At 37.0% G+C, this 22,269-nt stretch overlaps 1 protein-coding gene and 1 non-coding gene across 3 annotated transcripts in view; both read right to left on the reverse strand.

Moving 5' to 3' along the window:
* LOC119551994 (calbindin-32) overlaps nucleotides 1-8,309 on the reverse strand; it is a 26,109-nt gene extending 17,800 nt beyond the window's left edge. For both annotated transcript variants that reach the window (XM_037861715.1, XM_037861714.1), the window contains exon 1: nucleotides 8,126-8,309. The gene's annotated coding sequence lies outside the window, so the exon portion shown is untranslated. The remainder of the gene's footprint in view (nucleotides 1-8,125) is intronic.
* A 6,491-nt stretch (nucleotides 8,310-14,800) lies between these two features.
* Nucleotides 14,801-14,871, reverse strand: Trnag-gcc. The gene has a single exon. It is a non-coding gene; the product is annotated as a tRNA-Gly (tRNA).
* Between the last annotated feature and the right edge of the window lie 7,398 nt (nucleotides 14,872-22,269).

Here is a 22,269-nt window from a genome sequence, read left to right on the forward strand (position 1 = left end):
ATTTTTAAAGAGAGAAAAATTATACCTAATATTTTTACCATGCAAATATCTGTATCCTTATCTGCTTTTTTTTTGAGTAATGACTAAAAAATTAAAATTACTTCAATTGGAATTATCTTTAATCCCTTTTAATCTTCACCTTTTCTTTAAGAAGTTAGTTCTTTTAAATCTTATTTTGACTACCAACTAATAAAGTAAAGGTGTTCTTCAATTTAATGAGGTCATCAATTTTAAAAGGGACTTATTATGGTTCTTCGCACCCAAGGACCTCTTAATGGATCATTGGCATCCTTCGACATCCATCATTTCCTCCATCAATTACCGTTTCCCTTAATGCCTTTTCTTGATGCTCCCCCTTGGAGGTGATAAAACCCGAGTGTATGAGCTAATAGAATCATATCAATGTTCTAATGCACCTAAAAATGCACTTACGAAAAGTCGTCCGCAATGAAGGGAGTTCCGGACCCGTTGTTCTATTAGCTTTCAAGAAATAGGAAATTTCCTGTTTACTACCTAACCATAATTTTTCCACTTTTACTGCACTTTCCTTGTCTTTGGCCCTGAGTGAAGCAGTTGTAAAACTAGAAGAGCGCTCTCCCAAGGAGCCAGAACCCTTACTCTTTAGAGTCGTACAACCCAGGCATCTGCCGCAAAATATAAATGTCAGCCAAAGTCGTCCTGCTTACACATGCTCCCACACATCCTGACACTGAGACATGAGCGGACCGAGCCGACAGACAGTCCGCTGTAAAGTGTGTTCAAGTGCAGGGGACCTGAAGCTCGGGCACAAGAATCGCAGACCAAATTGAAATAAATTACTGACTGAATGACTGACTAACTGACTGACTGACTAACTGACTGACTGGCAGAAAGTTTGCCCAGGCTTGTTCCAGTTCCTTTTACAGAGAAGGCTAAAAATATTGTCTTTTGGTTAGTAGCCACATTTTTAATTGGCCAACAATAAATATATTTAGATATGTAAATATCATTCTAAAAATAACCATTTAATTATCTTAATAAATGTAGAACGAATATTGAAAGGAAATGCAAATGACCAATTACTTTACGTCAACGCAAACAAAATGTCAGATATAAGTATATTGTCTGAATGTGAGTAATACAATGCGTGGGAATATTATATTCATCAATTCGATCAATTATTCAAGCTGGATTTAGGTCTTTAATTATTTTTAATAAGGAACCAATCGATTTTAAAATACTAGTTTAAGTAAGGTACAAATAATTGAAATATAATCTTTGGTTAGTTACTTTAGAGACTAGATACTAAAAGAACTAAGCACATTTTGCATTTTGGATATTTGGGTATTGGGTATTTGGGTATTTTGGATATTGGGTTTTTTCCATCAATATATTCAAATAAAAAGTCTTGAAATATTTAATATTTTGTAATATTTATACACCTCTTGCGGACAGAAGTAAAATCTGTGATAATCTTGACATGAATATATCAAAACCATACACGTTCTTTTTAAATAAAACTCATAAATGCATTTTTTTGGTCCCTGATCTTTCTGCAATAGTTGACTCGTATATTTTTAAAATATATTTTTATAATCATCTGTAAAATTAGGGTACTTGCAGTTCCCATTTTGTATTATTTCAGAGGGAGTACTGTGCCTAACATTTGGAATGTAAAACACAAGGTGGCCCGCATTGTGTGCCTTGCTGGTGGGTGTACTCTGACTTGGTTCTTTGTTTTTTTTTTTCTTATGTGTTTGAGTGCAAGGGTTACGGCACTCACCCTCGAGGGCCTGCATTTTTCGCGGCATAATAAACTTAGCCTTGGCTTGGCCACTTTGGCCCACACCCACCCAAAAAAAAATGGAAGCCCAAGGCCCAAACGACGCCAGTTGACATTGACATTTGCTTGGCACGCCTCGAGAAATATGTTTATTTATGCATGGATGGCCATAAAAAGGAGCGTTCATCAGTTAATCCCATGAGCTGGTTATTAAACTGCAGGCCCGGATTGATTTGCGTGTCCGCCCACAAAAGCCGGAGATTTATCCCAAACGGCTTAGGCCGGACACAAAAGATTCGGAGTTTGGTAAAGGTTTAATTTATGGCCCAAAGTGCCGAAGACAATTTGCAAAGGAGCCACCAGAAAACAGCTTAATTTATTGCATTACGGTTTTTTTTATTTGGCCCCAAGAAATTGGTAGTAAGAGGGTTGCGGACGCCGCATAAAAATGCAGTTAAAAATTTAAATGCCAATTTGCTAGGTCATCGCAGACCAGCTGATTGCGTGCCAAGGTACGTAAGATTTTATGGGGAAAGCACAAGATGAATATCTAAATCGGCTAATATATAGTGCTAATAAAGACTGGCAACTTGTCTCTGATTTATGGATGAAAATTCAAAAATTTATGAGGTGCAAAAACCAATTTTAATTGCCCAAAAGTGGTCATTTCAATTGGCATAATTATAGTTCACATGCCTATGTGGATGTTCCGATGTTCCCAGGGAACTCACTTAATTGAATGGTTTATGGGCTTTGATTTTAATAAATCGCCTTATTTATTTTTCCTTCCTCTGCAACGGCGAGCGATTTAGTAGGAAGCCTCTGATGTTGATTTATGTACTCTGCACTTGGAGATGCCTCTTCCTCCGGACTCGGGCACTTTGTAAACAATTATCGAAATTATAGAGCCCCGAAAAGAATGCCTTTGTAATTTACTGTCGATAATCCGCCTAATTTGTATACTCGTGTTAGAGAAGCAATTTTTTCAATTACAAGAATCGCGGGATCTTGCATCTGTTTCGGTTTACAAATTCAAATTTTCTTCAATTTTGATACCCGTTAGTAAAGGGGTATATTAAAAGAGTATGTAACAGGTGAAAGGAAGAATATATATTCTTGATCAGGATCACTAGCCGAGTCGAACTAGCCATGTCCGTCAGTCTGTCCGTCCGTATGAACGCTGAGATGGCATGCAGATTCTTCAGGTTCTTGCGCAGCTCAAGTTTTTTGCAGCAGTTTGCAACTTTAACTCTATATAGCGCCCACATTTTTCAATATTTTGCAAAAGTGTAAATGGGATTTGGTTCCTATTATCAATACCCACCAACATATCAAAAATTGTCTAAATAGCATCATTCTCTAAAAAGTTATAAGCAAATAAAGTGGGCAATCTCGGACACAGCCGATTTGTTGCATGCATATCTCCATCTCTCTCGCGCTACCTTTACCCGGGTAACGGGTATCTGTTAGTCGAGACACTCTACTTAGTGTTCATCCTTGTTCTAACTGCAAAAACGAATTTTTTTGTCATGTCGGGCTGGCCAAGAATTGTTTACGATGTGTTGTTGATGTGCCTGCTGCTTGAAAGCTTTTGTGTATTTTATTTTTCATTTGTATTTTTCTTTTTCCTCGCAGCCAGCGCTGCGTGCGAAAGAAAATGTGTGAAAATTCGCAGGGCCGGAGGGAAACTATTTTGCAGTTGTTTCCTTTTAAGCTTTTTCTACACTCTTTTTCTGGCCATTTTTTGCTGGCCAAAGTTTAATTACATTATATTGGTCACCGCGGTGCCGTAATTAGCTTGACCAACTCTGGTTAACCATTGGGTTCTGTTGAATTTATATTGAAAAATTCTGGGCCATGAATGAAATCTAAGGAATAATGGTTTTTTGCATGACAACACGCTTTTTTCTTTGTCCGGCGACTGACACCCGCTGCGCTTTAGACAATTTTAATTAAATTCCCAATGGGCAGAAAGGAAAGCGATGTCGTGCGATGAAAACCCCCCATGTGGTCGTTTTTATGGATTGTTATTAGTCCCCGTCAGCTGTGAATTAAAGCATTCGATTCTTTTACATGCAAACGGTTCCTGACTTTGATCTATTGTTTTGCAGAAGCAATAATGTGGAGAGAATAGATTAATTATGGTCTATACTGATTGTGTTGTATGTGACATATTAGCTGGCAAAGGATTCCATTTCGAAATGAAAGTTGAATCTAAGGGCTTGCTTATTTTGTAATGAATAAATTCCTATTTTCTGTCACATTATGGTACATTAAAATTGATATGCCATAAATGGAATGTACAAATCACCGGAAAAGCAGGCGTTGTTTAACCATTTCCAATACAGGCACGTCGTAATGGATATGCCTGTCAGTCAATTTGGAAATTGTCACTGAAAGCCAGGACATGACAGTTGTGAGGGTCGGAAAGGATTCAGAAATCAAAAGCTATAAATATCAAAATAGAGTGTGGATTCCTGCCAATCTATATCAAAGTTTCAAGAAGGGGAGTGCGCCCCACTGCTGGAATTGCATTTATATCACCTGTTATAATAAAGAACCGACAAAGGAAAATCGTGAAAATGGAAACCGGACAAACAAGCCAGAAATTCCGCCAAAAAAAACCTGCGTCATATGTTTTTCTTTAGTGATTCTTTTCTTTTGTTTTTTTCATGGAACTCAGGAAAAAGCAGAACCATAAAAAGATCATAATAAATGCAGACTGCGTTTGTATGGCTGTATACATATGTATATTTTCCCCAAGTGAATATTTACTTCACCGCTTTTTAAAGGCTTCCTGAATGTTTATTCGGTTTGGTGACGTAACGCGTAATTGCTGCCGAAAAACCTCAAGTGATGATGTAAATATTTACATAGCTAATAGAGGCCCCTTTTTACGCTCCTTGTGCGTAAATAATAATCACGAAAAAATAATAATAATAATAAATAATAATGGGCCTGGGGTCCAATAGCTGTAATTAACCAGCTGGAAGTCGGCGTGTGGAAAGATTCCAGACCCGAGTCAATTTGGAAAAATGTGAAAAACAACAAGTGGAAAATTATGCTGATTGCCGGGGGATCTGCTCCACTTCTTGGATTGTTTGCTCGGACAAAATACATATTTGACAGGCCCTGCGGGATTTTCAAGCACCTCGAGAACATTTCCGCAAAAACGCCTTGTAATTAGAATAATTATTGCGGCTAGGCGCGAATGCTTTTTAATGGCACTTTGGTTTTTGACATTGTTCAAAGATAATTACGGCCAATACCTGTAGGGGATACCATTTGGCAGGACATTTCTGAATAAAGAGTGGGTCCTGAGACTTAAGTGCGGAAATTAATAGCACTTAGCTGTGGGAAATGTTACGCTTAATTGTAAAGGAACATTAAAAAAAGGATTGAGCATAACCAAAAAAAGATCAAAAGTAATCTCGTTACTCTTTCCTTTTAAAAAATATAAATAATCTTGTAGCTCTGTAAACAATTTCTATTTATTTTTGTATTCTTACAAAGAAAACTTATTCGAAGAACAAATTTTTAAAACCACGCATTTTATCAAAATATTCCAGAATTACTTTTGTGAAAAACGGATTTCTTTGAAACAGAAAAACAATTACCGGAAGCTTTGTTCTACGAATTTTTTTGAAGATACTGGATATTCAGAGAGTCCATATTTATGTTGGCAGGGGAAAGATTACATCATTGTTTCCATTTTATAATGCAAAAGCCCACACAATTTGAATTGCAAATAACCCATCAATCTTGCGCCGCTGGATAGTGTGAAATTAATTCAAATTAATGGCAATCATTGCTCATCTCTGGGTCTGTCAAATGACGTCGCCATATTTAACCAGTGTTTGCCTTCCGCTTAATCACCCATCCTTTGGCAAATAGCCGTCTATTTATAACCAACTTCCTTCCCAATCCGATTTAATGGCCGAGAAGGCGGGCGGTGGAATGCAAACAAGGCCTTCATTCTGGCCTGACAAACGTATTTATTTTGATAATTCTTCGGTTTTGATATTCCTATTTATTTACGCTGCCCGAGAGCGTGCACCATGCGCCCCGTTCAAATCAAGAAAAACGCAAACAAAAGCACGGGTCTCTCGGAATATTGCTACACAGGAAATTAGTATTTTAAATTATTTAAATAAGAATTTAACCGCTTGATTTTGTCTTAAACAAAGAATGTAATTGGACATTTAGCAATTTTATAAAATGGTAGACAATCCGGCTCGCGCAAGTTTAAATTGGTACATACATATGTCATCTAATTAGCCAATTTGGCACTTGGCAGACAACACAATGTACCCAAATATTCAAGGGAACTCTGTGTAGGGTCGAAATATTTTTAGAAATTTCTCAATTATTTTAGACAGCTCCCTTTAGGTTGCAGAATACATAAAAGGTTGTGCAGCATAATTGTCATAAATCTATGAAATTCTTTGTAAAATAAGAATGTGCATGAGAGAGTAAATTAAGGCAGGGAATTCTTGTTGATAAAACCAGTAAACTTAGTTATTTATTTTTTTGTTGGTTTATTTTTTATTAAATTTACAAATATGAGTTTGTAGCAATATATACTGCCTTTCCGAAACTTATTTGGAGCCATTTATTTAAAAAAATGCATGTTATAAATACGATCTTTAAGTTCATCTACGTTATAAAGAAGAAAAAGATATTGTTATTGCTTGATTTGGTTCTTCTACATTTTTTATATGATTGTTATTTGAAAATTAATGTCTCCGAACCATTTTTAATTTATAAGCCTTGTAGGAGTTTATCTCTCAATCATTTTTAAGGGCTGATGAGACATGATGGTTCGGGTTTGTCTCATCAATCCTTAAAAATTATTGAAAAATTAGCTCATTCAATGTTTGTCCTAGATATATTTTACTTTTTTTATAAAAATTCAGTCCTTAGATTAAGATTTCCGAATCATTTTCAATTTGTTGTGTTATATAGAGTCTCATCAACCATTAAAAAGGATTGAAAGTAATCTCCTCCATAGCTCGTCCTTAGGTATATGTTATAATGTGTCCCTGCTTAGTTGAAGGGTATTTGGAACCTCGGCGCCTCTTAGACGTCCTTGATATGGTCATAATTTTAAATTTTCTTTATTATATTGTGTTGCATACATTCTGGCGACGGCGACGGCAGCGTCGGCGAATGCAAGGGATTTCCACCGAGGGAGATTTATGAATGAGCATAAATTAGGGGGACTCGTAAATGCTGGCACGCAGCCCCATCTACGTACATCCCAATCCACATGCCATTGCCACAGTGTAGTGTATGCCATTACCATGGCATTCCAACCCATTCCCGCTCATTATTTTCCACCATGGTGTTTAATTTTGCGTATGAATAGGCAAAGTCAAGGACACACGGCGACGGCATTTCACTGTCAACTTCTGCGGCTGCCATTTGGCATACCAATGAGGGCAGCCTTTCCCTTTTCGCTTAATTGAATGCAGGCTTCTTCCAAAAATTATCACAAAAAGGTTTGCTCTTTGACCCTGACAAAAAAGAAAAAATAATTCAGCTATTTGACACGCTTTAAGCTGTCAGCGGGTTGAATATAAATGCCGAAACATTTTTTCCTGTTGCTCCTCTTTTTCGGCGACCTCTTCAAACCAATTTTCCACCTCTTTGGAAACCATTGCAAATTGAGCTTTTTTGACTAGCTGGAAAATCTGCTCTGAGTTTGTCGGGTCTGGATTTTGGGGGCTTAGGCTAGTTCAGGCCAGATTTAAAAGGCTTTTAGCATAAATTATAAAATTTGAATAAAATGATTGGAAAACGGGTCGAAAAGACCAAAATGGTTCGGTTTTTAGAATGTGGTTTGTAAATATTAAACGGTTCATAAAAATAAATCCCCCAGAAATGTAGTACGTGTTGAATACAAGGGACTTTATTATTTTTGTATAGGTCATAATTATATATTTGCTTCTTAAATAATGAAGGTCCTTGAACCATGTTTAAAATTAGGAAAGTGTTTTGCGGTCTTTTCTTTTTCTTTCTTAAAACTCTGTTAATAATCTCTTAAATAATTTTGTAAAACCCGTTTTCCAGATCAATACTTTGGTTAAAAACTAATTTTTAAAAGCATAATCACAACTGTAATGAACTTTGCAACACTAAATAAATTCCAAATAGATACACTTTACTATTTATTTATTTCTGAAACAAAGGAGAATCTTAATTTTTAAAAATTTCTATAGTTTCTGAAATAAAATTCTGAAATTTCTTTACATTCTTCCGTAATCCAAATTATTTTTTAATAAACTTTCGTTTCTAACCAATATAGTTCAAAGGGGTTTCCCAGATTATAAATATTTCAAATAAACGGTTTGTAATATTTACTTTTTATAACTGCTTCTTGCTTTTGGAATAAATAATTTTCCAAAAATTAAAATTCACTTCGCTTGACCGTTTTTTCAGGTGACTTTCGACGCGAAACTAATTCTTTTAAAACGCACGCGACGATTGCCGTTGGTAGATCTTGACGGGATGTTTCTCTGGAGAACCGTTAGCGCCTAGAATCCTTTGCAGACTGTTTCGGTTTTGGCCAGGTCTTTTGCTTTTATCAAAGTGGAAAACCCAACACGGAGAGAGCGTGGGAGAGTGAGAGCGAATTTTACCCGGGGCCGCGTTGGCAACATGTTGCTGGCAACAAACTGTTGAATTGTTTTTCTTTTTGGCCAGCTTTTCTTGCCTGTGGTTTTTGGCCCCCTCCCCCCGAAATTCCTTTCCTCTTGGCCAAAGCAGAATTTCGGCTTTGTTTTTTTGTGATATGGCTGATGCCGAGTAAACTTTTCGCCAGCTCTTGCAGTTATCTACAAAGCATCATAAATATACATATGGAAATGATTTCCGGCTATGTTGAAACTGCCGTGTTTTCCCCCCTCATTTGTGGGTGGGTTCCTGGGAAGGGGTGGCAAGTACTAGTCTTAATTGTAGTTCCCCCAGGGCCTTTTGACTTTCAATGTTTTATCTGCATGCCATATTATAATTCACTAGAAACGAGCTTCCTTCGGCTGCCCTTCGGGCGAAGTGCGTGTGTGGATGGGTGGGTGTAGGCTGCCCATTTTCCATTTTCCATTTTCCTCGGCCAGGCAATGTCAAGTGTTACTCATGCATGGCCACCGAGCTTTTCCTCCTTTTCCCGCCCCCTCAATCCACCTGGTTTTCTTCTGCTCGCGTGCGGCTCATTCATTATTCATCTTTTACTTTTCACTTTCTGCCTTTTCTTCGTGTTCTATTATACACATGTATGTTTTTTGAGGACTACAATTGTGCAAGGATTTATGTCTAAACCTTTAAAGTTAATTGTTATGACTCTGGAAAAGGTTTTCTCTTTCGCCAGACTGAAAACTAAAAGTGTTTATTAATCATACGCCCCATGAACGCCATTGTGTGTGCTCGTTCTCTAATCTTGGGGTCATATCAAAGGGACACAAGACGGTCCATTATGCAATTGCTACAGGGTCTCCAGAGGCAACTCACAGAATTTTTTAGCTTAATTTGAAAGGTAAGACTGAAGGTGAAGTTGAAGGCTGCCAGTGTGTTGATTCAGATGTTAGAAATTAAAGCTGGCTGGGGTTTTTCAGGATTAAAATGTGGTGCTTGTTTAAATTTGTTATTTTATCACCGATTAAAATAAATTTAAATTCAGGGAAAAAGAAGAAAAAGGATTTTATTCCTATGAAAATATCCTTGCACGTTTTTATGTCTATCTTTTTTTTCTATCCCCTTTTTTCCCGACTGGTTAGTATTTAACGGCACCTTTCCAAGAATTCCCCTTCAGAGTATTATGTTTTATTTCAATGTTGTAACCAAACTTGACTCCCACATATTATGTGAACGTAACACCTTACCTCCTGAATATTGTATGAACGTAATACCTTAACCGCTGAATATTATGTGTAAGTAACTCCCTACCCCCTGAATCACAAGAAACACAATCTGTGAAACCGCGACAGCAATCCCATTAGAAATCTCTGTGAAATCCCAGCATTAGCAGCTCGGCTCATGAAAGTTGGCCATAAATTTTCCCCACTAATGCGCCGCTTATCACTCAACTGAGGAAGGCTAAGAAGCTTTCACACTGTCTTTGGCCTTAAAGGAAAGAATCCAAAACAGAGGAAACCAAGTGTTTGTGTATTTTGTTCGATTAAAATAATTAAATACCAAATAAATGTGCGCATAGAACAGCAGCCACAAAAAACTCAAAAATAGATTTTAAATAAGTGCCTCAAGCATGTGAAATAGTTTAGTTTTTCGGCAAATATCTTTGTTTACATTGCTTAATTTTCTCTGCTTCACAGGTTATTTTTTTTTGGATTTATCTTGGTTTGTTTTTATTATTCAAAAAGTAAAGCACATTTTCAATATTGAAAATGTGTAAATTTGTTAATGGGATTTTGTGGGGTCGCATGAATAAAACATTAAGCGAATAAAATGTAAAAACGAAATAAAAGAAATTCCGTAAATTTGCCATGCAAATGTGTACATACGAAAAGCAGACTGGGGCATCATCATCAGGGCATTGGAAATGGTTACCACTTCAAATGCAGCCACAGGCCGCCTCAAATAAATTTTGAAAATTTATCGGGCCTCATACACGCGTTCACCCCAAAAAGGAGCAAATATTTGCAAAGGAGCGAATAAATCGGGGATTTTTTAGTTAGGATGGTTCTGAGGAGTGATTTTCCTTTTGCGGCTTTTAATTTATTGACACATTCCTTGGGAATGGCATAACTTTTTGTTTTACACTGAAGGTATGCATTTTCTTTGACGGAGATTCGGAAAGTTTTTATTTTGGGAACGATTGTTTGATTGCGTCGGAGAACTTTTTGTGAAGGCGCAATACAATCCCCTCGGATGTGCCTGCTAATATTTTTTTCTGTAGTCTGGCTTTGTTTTTGATACCCTAGCTGGCAGTATATAAATTCTTGAGTATATATATACTATATTATGAAAATATATTCTAATATACCTAGTTTATTTAGTTTTGGAGTACATTTTGGATTATAATATTATTTTTAATAATAATTATATATAACATCTGAGTTCTGAGTTATAAATATAAATTCTGAATACATTATTATATTCTGCATTTAAAGAATAGTACATTTAGTATTGTACTAATAATATAATAATTATATATGTAATAATAGTTATATATAATAAGTGAATTATTTATAATATACTACATTTAAAGGGTAGTACGTATAGGATTGTAATATTATTAATATTAATATTTAATTTAACGAATCTTTGGAAGTTTTTACTTCCAAGTTCCGGCTGAAGAGTATCCCAAGGTTCGGCTTGCCTTCACAGGACCTTTTCCTTTAGCTCCCCCAATTCTTTTGTATTCTGCTCACCATCTTATCAGCATCGGGAAAGCGTATTATATAACATAGTGTGGGAGGGGCTTAGGAGAAAGCAGATTGTGTGGCAGCCGCCCAAAAGCTTTATTTATTTCTGTTTACATTGCATTAAACATCTTGCAATCAAAAGGACAAAAAGAAACACATTCACTAAAATCCAATTCAGCTTAATTAATTCAAAGTGCAAACACTGGGGAAAGATACAGAACAGGGGGGTTGGGTAATAGGCAAATCGTGAGATGTGGACAAATCACCTTGGAACCTCGATGGGATTAGACAAGATTGTGGATGTGCCACGCCCCTAATTGGAGTTTCAAGTGGTTCGTGCGACGACTTAGTCGCTGCTCAAGATAATTGCCTTGCTTAATTAGTTGGCCTTTGTGTGGGGAGGAATGTGTCTGCGCGGTTAATAATTATTAATTAATGCGATTGACAGGCAGCACAATGAATTTGATGGCAGGAGATGCTCTGCTCTGAAATGAAATCATCGGACAGTTTTGGCATTTTGTAATTGAACGAGTTGGACACGCAATGAACAGCCGGAAAAACGTGCATAAATCAAAGCATTTTCCATCATTCACTCAGTCGTGAAAATGTCTGCCAACTTTAGGCGCAAATTGTGTGCGTGTGTTTTTTGTATCCTTTCTTCTTTTTTTGCTGTGCACGTGTTGACATCTGCAATTGGCTGCGGGCTGACATTTAACGCTGCACGCAATCGATGACTTTCACCCTTACATTCACCCATTTTCCCCGATTTTCCGCTTTCCCTTCTGCGGCATTTTCCCCCATTTTGTCGTATTTTTTGGTTGCTGTTTGTATTTGTTTTTGCCCCCCAGCGATGATTGAGTGAGTGCTTTAGTCGATCGTAAATGTTGCAAGTGGCGAATGCAAATATGTTGCAATTTGCAACTGGATTTGGGTCTGTAATATATATACACACATGTGTGCATATTTGGACATTGGACATTCCAGTGGGCCTTATCGACGTTGAAATCAGTTAATATGTATATACGGGCAGCTGGGGGGAAAACTGTGGAAGTGAAATGAAATACCGTAGCGTAGCTATTTTAAATTTGGCTGCAGACAATGCATGGGAAATTAGAAATGTATTAATTACAATGCAGTAATTACGGGCTGGGGAAATGCTGTTTTAATTAGGAATACCTTACCTGGATGTATCGGGTGTTTTAGAGGAGTGAAATTTTCGGTTTCATAGGAACTACAACATTGTTTAAGTAGGTTTAAATAGGTAAAGGGAATTTAAAATGAATTATAATTGATTTATTTGAAGGATTCTGGGGAAAGCTACTTCATGTTTCATTATAATGATGTTTATTAATTTACTCATTTACATGTATCACTTATCCTTACATTTTTTAAACCTTACCCTTGCAAAAGTATTATAATTAAATCATGTCTATCCCTAAAGCTGCTTCCGTTCATTTGAGATTCACCGAATCTCAATCCCAATTACAATTGGAAGCATAAGCCTCTCTTAAATTACCATCTACTTGGCAGACATTCGACATTGATCCATTTCCCTTGTTGGTTCCTCTGCTTTTCCTTTCGCTTTTCCTTCACTTTTGCGGGAATTTCCCCGTTCGATGCTGCTGCATTCTACTGTTTTCCCTCCTCACCATGTTTTTGTGGTTTTTGGCACTGACGAGCCATTTGGTTTCTCCCGACAGCTGCAGGCTATTGGCATAGTCAAAAGGAAATGCACTCTCTACTTTCACTCGTTTTTCTGTCACTTTTCTGTCCCTACTCCATCTCAATTTTCAGTTTGCAAATTGATTTTACAGTTGTAATTGTAGTAGGATTGTAATGGCTTGAAAATATGTTCCATTGTGATTTATGGGATTAAATAAGAAGTGGTGAACCCATCTACAGGAAATTATGTAAAGTATTTATAGGGCATTCCTTAACAGAAATATTCTATCTGTGCACTTTGAATACATTTACAAATATATATATATATATATTTAAATATATTTTAAGAGTTTTCTTATTATATTCCCACTAAGTCCTGTGTGCAATATAAAATCAGACAAAGCTCTCAAAGAAGATCCTTAAATGCCCCATGAAAGCCAAGCTAGCTTAGTTGGCCAAGTAAATGCACAATGGTCAACAAAGGGCCAACAGTTACAATTGACATTTTCAAGACCCCGCATTCTCTGCTTATTGAGTTGATGTAAGGCTGGATTATATGGTATAATGCTGCTCTGATTTCATTCCTGCAGAGCCACATGAAATGTTGCTTCGTTAACTTTGGATAGACGAAGCAAATTTCCTTTCTGCCCCGCCCAGCGCATGACTCAAAACAAACTGCAGCTCATTATCACGCCCACTTTGACGCCCCCTCGTGTGTGTGTGTGTGTGTTTGTGTGTGTGTGCCACGCCCCCTGACACCCCCAACGCCCTCTTTCAATTTGGAAGACCGGGTTGCATGCTTCGCTTTTGGTAAATGGCTGGCACTTAATATGCCATGAGAGCCAAATAAAATTGGCAGTAAGAACGTAGCGGCAACAGTTGAAGGATTAATTCAATAAGAATAAATTGGATAAATAAGGAATTAGGATGCCCTGGGATGGAGATGGTTTCTTTCGCACGTATTTATCCAGCGAATTTGTGCAACTTAAAGCGCTGCCACCACGTCGTATGCGTAATATCCGCGTAAAGTGTAATTTGGCAGCTCGTATGCGAATTTTGCGGCGCCCCAGTGGGTTTCTCATCATCATGTGCACGTGTGGCAGGATGTTGGATCCTAAATATTTATGCCAACGTTGAAGGAATCCCCCCTAACACCTCTTTTCTCCCTGATAATGCCGATGTTCATGTGGCTGCCACAAGGCTCTTACTCAAATATTTACAGACAGCTAGTTACCGAGTGTTCGCGTGTGGGGGTTCCAACTTTTCCATTGCATCTTGAAGGGCTCTTGCATAATTATTCAATTTTTTGCGGTTGCAAAGTTCTCGATAATTTACAAGTTCGCGGGCAATCGATGAAAAGTTTTCCCGCTCGTTGGAAATTCTGCATTATTCCTCTCGGTTACTTTTCTTTCCTCTTAAGTGAGTGCACTTACTGAATAATGAATACATTCAATCCCCGTCGCGCAGCTTAAAGCATAATTTAAAATGATAAGTGAGAGACTGTTGAATGGCCAGCATGGCGTATGATTAATAGAACGTTAAGGCAACTTAATCACGCCCCCAGTTTGCCCACTTTTCATGCTTGCCCTCGCCCAGTGCTAATTTGTGCACTTTCCCGCCCAGTGGCGCCATTTTTTTCTCGCCCAGCACTCGGGGCGTATGAGTAATCTAGCTTTCGTGTAGCAAATCACATAAAAATTGATGGATTCTGGTGAGCTGTTTACCTAAACACAAAATTCAACAAACGATTTAAAATAATATTCATTCGGATTAATGGTGATGGTGCGAGCAAGATTCTTTTTTCATGGGTGTTTTGGCTTTTGGGGAGATTTTGCATAGATTGTGAGGTTAAATAGAAAGACCTAGCACTCATTTCAATCAAAATGCCAACGATAGTTAAATTTTTTATACAAACGATAAGAGTAAAATTAATTCAGCAACAGAAAGCAAATATAAAAATTAATTTCGTGTAAAAAAACTAATAAAAAAGTTATTTTGCATCGGCCGGGAATCGAACCCGGGCCGCCCGCGTGGCAGGCGAGCATTCTACCACTGAACCACCGATGCTTCTTGAAAACTGGCTCCCGATATATGTATTTCCACTTAATGGTTGGCTATATCAAGAAAGTCTATAAATAACTTATTTGGGCAGCTGTTCCTAACTACTAACTATAAATATTTAAATAAACTTTGTTCTTATCACATAAGTTTCTAGGTATAATTCATAGATTAAATTGACCAAATAAATTGAAATTTTTTAGTTTATCATAATAGAATGATAAAAGTTTTTTCTATTGATAAGCATAAATTCATAAATTAAAAAGTAAATTTAAAAATTTAAACAATTTTCCATGTTTATAAATATTTAAAGAATTAATTGCACCAGCTATAATTTTCCTGAAATCCTCCAAAAAGTAAGCATTAAATATGTCTTCATATCTGTACAAAGAGCATATAAATATTCGTACTTTATAGATACATATGTCTGTCCGAGTTCCGGTCAACGGAATTCAACATAATTCTTTAATTTCACCATAAATTGCTCCCGTAATATTGTTTATATTTATCAAATGTGCAGCCATAACAAAATAATGATTCTTTGGTATAATTTTGTACTGCGTGGAATTTAATAGACCAAAGGCCCGAAAAACAAAAGTCAATAAATTTCATGGGCGGGGGAAATTGAAAAGGTGGGAAGTGGATGAATGGATGGATGGATGTACTGATGGCTTGAGGAATGGCTGTGGCAATATCTCATTTACTAGTTTATTGAGCACTTTGATGGGGAAATGACTTCACTTCGTCGCTGGGCGATGAAATGAGTACATTGTTTTGGGGGGTTTGTTCCAGAGTTTTCACAGTGGAAAACTTGGCCTCCATTTTCCCGTGGCCAATTAAAAGCTTAGGGGTGCTTTTCCCCATCGCCCCCTTCTCGCCATTCCCCGCTGACCACTTGTGGAACTCATAAAATATGCACGGACAGGCAGCAGTTATCCTTGGAGTCCTGCGCCCCCTCTCCTGGTCCTGGATTTTCTCCTAGTTCATTGTTTGTTTTTCCGGGTGCCTGTTTGAGGATTATGTGAAATTTTTGCCACTTTTAGTTCGCATTTACATGAACAAACTGGGGCTTCAAATCGGAAGCAGAAATGTGGCAGCATTTCCATGGAAACTTTTCTGATTCCTGCTTAAGTCCTCTGGCTCTATATATAAGTTTTTTAATTGAATTCCTTGAGCTCTATAAGCATTTTCAAGCAGATTTCCCCTAATCAAAGCAATTTAAAAAAGTAATTATCTTAATTAACATAAAACACTGATTTAATTTTATTTTTCTTTCTTATAATCTATAAGCTTCGTAAAATAAATCCCCTATAAGTTTGCCAAATAAATTTCTTTTGAAAGGCCGCAGTTCCGCGGTTTCAACAGATGAATAAATATGGCTTGTGAAATTGTTTCAATTAAATGTAATGTGCTGTGTATTATTTTTCTGATTTTCTGATTGCTTAACATTGTGGAAGATTATAATGACTGCACTGTTGCTTAAATTCATGCGATAATAAAGGTTTTGGTTTTTATTTACATTGGATTTAACGTGTTAAGGTTTATTTAAATTTTACATATTGATTCATTTTATTATTTTTTTACTATAGGGAGATTTAACAAATGGTTAGGCAGAAATGGAATTTATTGCAGCCTATATGTTTATTTAATGTTTATTTAGAAAAAACTATAGTATCAGCCTGGCTTAAAAGTATATATTTTATTTTGAGTGAGTTTTTTGTAATGAAATATTGATATATGTATTTAAAATTAATGAAGCCTGGTAAATATGCTTAAATTAAAGACTAATAACAATTTTAAACCCCCGCATTAAAATGCCTACCTTTTGATTACAGTTCCCTATATCATTTGGATAATTAAAGCGCACCACGTGTCACAGGTCATTAGTAATTTATTGCTCTGTCCACCATTACCTGGATGTCAAGTACAGCGGTGCAGTTCAATTAAGTTGTCAACTTTAGTGCATTAATTTGGAATTACCGCGCAATCGGGCAGAGCCGAAACAAAAGTATCTCCTTGAACTAATGAAATTGTGTGCTTTCTGGGGGGTGGGAAGTGATTTAGTGCTAAGGACTGTTATTACCTGCCTATTTTCAGTTAATTTGCTTATGCATAGCTTGGCCCACTCCCATCCTGCAGTTACTTGGAAATTGTTTAACAAGCACTTTGCGTCTGCACTGTTATTATTATGGTGATTGTCATTGCGATTGTTGCGGCTGGCTTTGTCTTACCCGCAGCATATTTACATTTGTGTTTATTTTTAGCCAAGGACAGCCAAGGAGACAAGGACAATAGCCCGGTTGCATTCTAAAATATCTCAATCCAGCGCATTTCGCATTCATGACGTTCTGTTATTGCCCCCAGTATCTGCACATGCCCATCTCCAACCCCATATATGACTGCCAAGGACACTTTGTGTAGGGATGGTATATGGCGAAGGCGAGCCAAGGTCCTCGGGATGCTTTGGGCGCAATCAGAAAATTGCATTTCATTCATCTCGGGGAGTCCGAAAACTCGTTAGCCCCGCCAACTTGGCCAATTGTCGGCCTATTAGCTGCCAGGCGAACTTCATAAAGCCCTCCTGTGTTTGTCGAACCACTTTGTTTGTCCCACCCATGAAAGGCAGAGCGGAACGGAGCCGAACTGCCTCTGATGTCTACATTTTGCAGTTATTTATCACCTCTTACACTCGGGTCACGCGAGCCCCGAGTTTCCCATTTCCCAGGCATTTTCCTACCATTTCCCTCTGCCTTGCATGTTTTTGGCCCAAATGAAGCGAAAACAAGTGGAAGGTTTGGCAGTGGGGGTATGCAAAAAGTCAACTCCGAAAAAAATGGATGTATCAACTACTTCGACCTGAATACCCTTGCTTATGAATATCTCATATGGGTTAAGGGTCTATAATTTATGAGGTAAGGATTTTTCGGCTGCAGTTTCAATTTAGCAAAAGAGTTCTGGAATAGACAGCTCTTTAGAATTATATTTTATGGGACTATGATTTTTCGACTGCGTTATCAATATTGATCTATAAATTAAAAAGAAACACTTTAAAAGTTCAGAAATTTGTATCTCAGGTACACAGCGAAATTAACCATAAATAACTGAAACATGTTTGTCAAATAAAACATAGATCATCTTTATAAAGTGAAAATATTTCAAACTTATCCATAAAAATATTATCTAGGGATTGCGCTTTCAAAAACGTATTTTGTAAACTAGGATTATAATTTCTGGTAGTCTGAATCTGAGCCTTTATTAAACCTCTAAAGCCAAAAATTTGTTTAAAAATTCAAAACAATATTATGTCTATTACATCACACCAACTTTTATCCAAAGCCTACAGCATAATAAACACAACACCCAGATAACTTCAAAAAGGCAGTCAAATAAAACATAGACAAACTTTATAGGGTCAAAGTGTTGGAAACTTTTGGACAACATGATAAGACCCCCTCGAAAGGGCAATAAAGTCTTGTGCACGTGCATATAAACAATTATTTATGCAGAAAGTGAAATGGAGAAAATATTAACCCCTCAAACGCCGAGTGCCGAGATGGGTCGTGACAATGATAAGGCACTGTAAGTGGTAAATGTCATGAAATAAATTCAGTTGGGCCCGTTTCCGTCATATTCGCGTGTCTTTTCTTGGGATGGATGGTTCCCAAAGAAGTTACAATTTTAGGCAATTGTCTTAATTTAATTTAAGGCACGCAAAAGTAAACGAACTTTTTCATATTTTTGAGCAGTTTAGAATGTATTGCAATGGTCGTAAATAATCAGGGGAATATTGTTTTATGCATGTGCAATCAACTATTTGATTTGTATTGTCTTGTTCGGCTTTCGTAACCCGACTTGCCAAATGCGATTCCTTTCTCGCCACACCGACTGACAGCGGATGTCTGCGGACTGACACCAAACATCCTTGGGCCAGGGAAAATTTAGCCTGTCGGTCCCCATCATCATCATCATAAAAAAGAAGCTCGAACTTTGACACAAAACTTTTGCTGCGTTGCCCGATCCAAATAAAAATGAACAACAGGCTGAATTTTATTCGTGTTTCCTTCGGCCCCGTCTCCTTTGCATATTATTTAAATAATAAATGAGTTTTTGACAGTCGCAGTGAGAAAGTGAGCTGGCTTTTTGTCTGGTGGGGGTTATTTTGGGTTTTTTTCTGGGGTGAGGTGTTAGCTGACAAGTGAAGGAATTGCCCTTGTTCCGTTCCGTTTCGTTTATTCGCTTCAGATACTCGCTCACAACACCATGTTGCCAGAAATAAATAAATCTCTTTAATGTCCCCGCCGAGCTGTGCTGGGAAATCATCCATTTTCCGGACAGACTTTTCAAGAGCAATTGTCAGGAAATTTGTTCGATCATGCTCAAAACAGAAATCTTATTTAATTTAAATTTTTCTTCTATTTTATTGTGTGGAATGCCTATGCAGGTTGATTTATTTATACGATTCACTACGATAAGAAGAAAAAAAAAAAAAAAAAAAAAAATTAGTTATACTAGATAGGAACGATTTTTAATTAGCTTAACATAATAAAAGACATATTTTATTAAATTTGCAATATTAAACTGAAAGAAAATATTATTTTATTATGGCAAATGCTAATCGCATTTTATGTAAAATCCGATTTTCAGCAGTTTCTTCTTGGTTACAATCTTTTTTACAAACCGAAAATTGGATTATGCTTTGATGTTGTGATGATGTTTTTTGATGTTGTGAAAACATTTTTTTAATCACCCAAATTTAGCTCGAAACCGCACTTTAAGAAATTGATTTCACATAAATTGGATACTTAATAAGTGGTACCAAAGAGAATACATATATGACTTTATAATCTTTGGTTGTACTTATTCCAACAATCATATAAGGGATTCCTGATATAGGAAGTTGGCACCACTGCCGCCAAAGCTTCTGTTTTTCTTCCTGTTTTAGTGGGCAACAGTTGCTGCTTTTTGCCTCCCGCCTGCCCCAGAATTTCCCCGCTTTTCCGGCTCGGCTTCACTACTACTACATATTTGTTTTCGTTGCTGGCTTCGTTGTTGACATTATTGTTGTAGTTAGTGCTGTGGTTGTTGCTGCTTTTGGTGGGCTGCTCCCCGGTAGCTGAAACATCGCGGCTCTAGTGTAATTGGTTTAGCTAGCAGCTTAACTTTTATGCTATTTGCCGCTGCTCTCGAAGGTAATGAAATTTCATGGCACTTGACTCGCTTTCACAGTTCAAGCAAGGATATATCCTGGGCTAGAGACACACACACTCGCTGGCCGGCATCCTTTGCGTATACGTAATGCTCTCTTATTTATAGAGTGGCCAGCCCGGCGAACAGGCATATATCAACGTAATTACCGCACCTGAACTCGTATACTCAATTAATTGTTTTTCCATTGAATTTCAATTTAAGGCCATTCCTCACTTGGTCAGCTGGGTCAATTAGTCAAAAGCCACCAGCCATGGAGAGCTGAAAGTTGAGAGCTTATACAAAAGTTGTTGGAAAAACACAAGAAAAGGGGTCTGAAGTTGGTAGAAGAAGGGAGAGTCCTTTGAATTCAATATATATATATGGGGCAATTTAAGGGAAATCCTTTCAATCGGATCTCCCCCTTAAACTGCAACTTGCAACACTTTTGAAGAATTTAAAAGAAGTTAGAGTGAACTTTTCTATTAGAAAACTCTGTAATCCCTATTACTGAAAGCATTTTCAATGAAATTTCAAGTTGAAAGGTAAACTTAAGTCAACCGAAAGTTCAAAATTTAAATCCTAGTAAAGAATTAAAGCTAACATTATATTTAAACATATAAAAAAATGTTTAATTATTTAAGTATTTCAGTAAATTAGTATTTTTAAGTCTAAACTTTTTATAAAAAACTACAAATCCTATATATATTATATACCAACAAACAATCTTTTATAACATTGAAACCACAATATCGATTCCCAACTTATATAATCCACATTTCTAACCCCCCTTCGTTTCTTTTTCCTGTGCAACATTATTTCGGATAAATCACATTTCCCATCATCTTCCCTCTCGGAATGCCCGCAGTATATTTATTGAAAACTCATTTACTAAGTTACCCTGAAAGTTCCACGAAAACTTTCAATACCACACAAACACACGAGCGGAAAAATGTCGTTGCGCATCCGCAAAAATGCAAATTGAATTATATCTAAGTCATTGAATGGGTTGACTCCTCTGCCAGAACATTTTCTCCTCCTCGTTCTGGGTGTTCTGTTGCAACTGATTTGTTTGGCCAGATACGACTCATATATATATGTAGGTTACGAATTTCATGACCTGCCAAAAATGCCAAGTTTTCAAAGGCAGACAAAAGAAAAAAACCCATAATAAACGATTTCCATCTGCCGCATTGGCCCTTTGATTTAATTCCAAGTTCTGGCGAGGACAAGTTGTGGGGGAGTTGGGAAGTTGGGTATGCAAATCCCAGCCACGCCCCCTTTAGGCACTTGAGCGCACAATTAGCTGTCAGTTGGAATGCGAGTATAAAGTCGAGCTCGGCTGGATGTGGCCCCGACTCCTTATCCTTTTGTTCGCCAAACAGCTCTTTGTTCCTCCCGAAATTTGCAGCAGAGCAGCGCACTTGTGCCTGACAATTCAATTTGGAGATGATGTACCACCCGGCTACTGAAAACTATTCCGGGGACCGGGTCCTGCAGCTGGCTGCCGAATATTGATCCCCCTGATAATCACTAAGCAGCCAAACAACATTTTAGAACCCATCGAAGGAAGAGATATACACAAAGAGAAAAAATATATAAGGTATCACGATCATTTTGATAAAATTTAGTATAAATTCCATCTATATACGAGTGATATCTAGATATCACTTTGAAATGTTCGCCATCTTGCTTTTTGCTCTCCTTTTCTATTTCTGAGGGTTTCTAATATTGACCTCTCGCTATTTTCTCTCTTTTTTCAGTTTGAGAGAATTTTTAAAGTTCCTTTCTTTTCTCTCTCTCACAGAGATAAATATCCAAGAACATTGTTCTTGAATCGAGAACATTCGTTCTTAAAAACCGTGTAAGTTCATTTTGGTATCAATGTTCTCAATATTAGAACAAAATGGTGAGAAGTGAAAAGTTAAATTGTGTTTATTTAACAACTTTTTGATAAGTATACACTAGTGACTGGACTAATAGTTTATTTGTTGAGATATACTATGCAATTACCGCCAACTCAACTTGATTCGAGCAAAATAAGAACATTTTCAATTTAAAAATGTCGTTTTATTTTTAAGAACATTTTCAACTCAGATGAAAGCGTTAGAATTTTCTCTGTGTATTTACATAATTCAGTGGTAAAAAAATACCCAATAAATATACCATGCAAATATCAAGTATATCCCTACATATTTTTTTTTCTGTGCAGTACTTGTACTA

This window comes from Drosophila subpulchrella, chromosome 2R (genome assembly GCF_014743375.2).
Source record: "Drosophila subpulchrella strain 33 F10 #4 breed RU33 chromosome 2R, RU_Dsub_v1.1 Primary Assembly, whole genome shotgun sequence".
NCBI lineage: Eukaryota > Metazoa > Arthropoda > Insecta > Diptera > Drosophilidae > Drosophila > Drosophila subpulchrella.